The following is a 371-nucleotide window of genomic DNA, read 5'->3' on the forward strand; positions in this document are numbered from 1 at the left end:
CCACTGACAACACAGACAATAATACCAGCAAAAGAATTAAAGACCCTTTAAAAAACAGTCCACCTCTTCATTTCATTATTCGAAATAATTCTACAACTACATTTACGCATCTCGAAACGTGACCTTGATCTAGGAACGTGGTTAGTACAGTGCGTTTCGTTGATCCCCGTGGCTCTGTGGGATGATTTAGGGGTCCGGAAGCTATTTTTTTTTCTTTTGCAAAGGAAGTAATGGCGGCAAGTATATCTAAAGAACCGCAAGTGTTACTGGTTGGTCTCATTTCCATTTTGTTCACTTTTTGCGCGTTTCGTGCTGGCTTATTTTTTGGCTATTTTTTCACGGCCTTGTAGAAAAAAGGGAATCACTGCTTC

This window comes from Penaeus monodon, chromosome 21, assembly GCF_015228065.2.
Source record: "Penaeus monodon isolate SGIC_2016 chromosome 21, NSTDA_Pmon_1, whole genome shotgun sequence".
NCBI lineage: Eukaryota > Metazoa > Arthropoda > Malacostraca > Decapoda > Penaeidae > Penaeus > Penaeus monodon.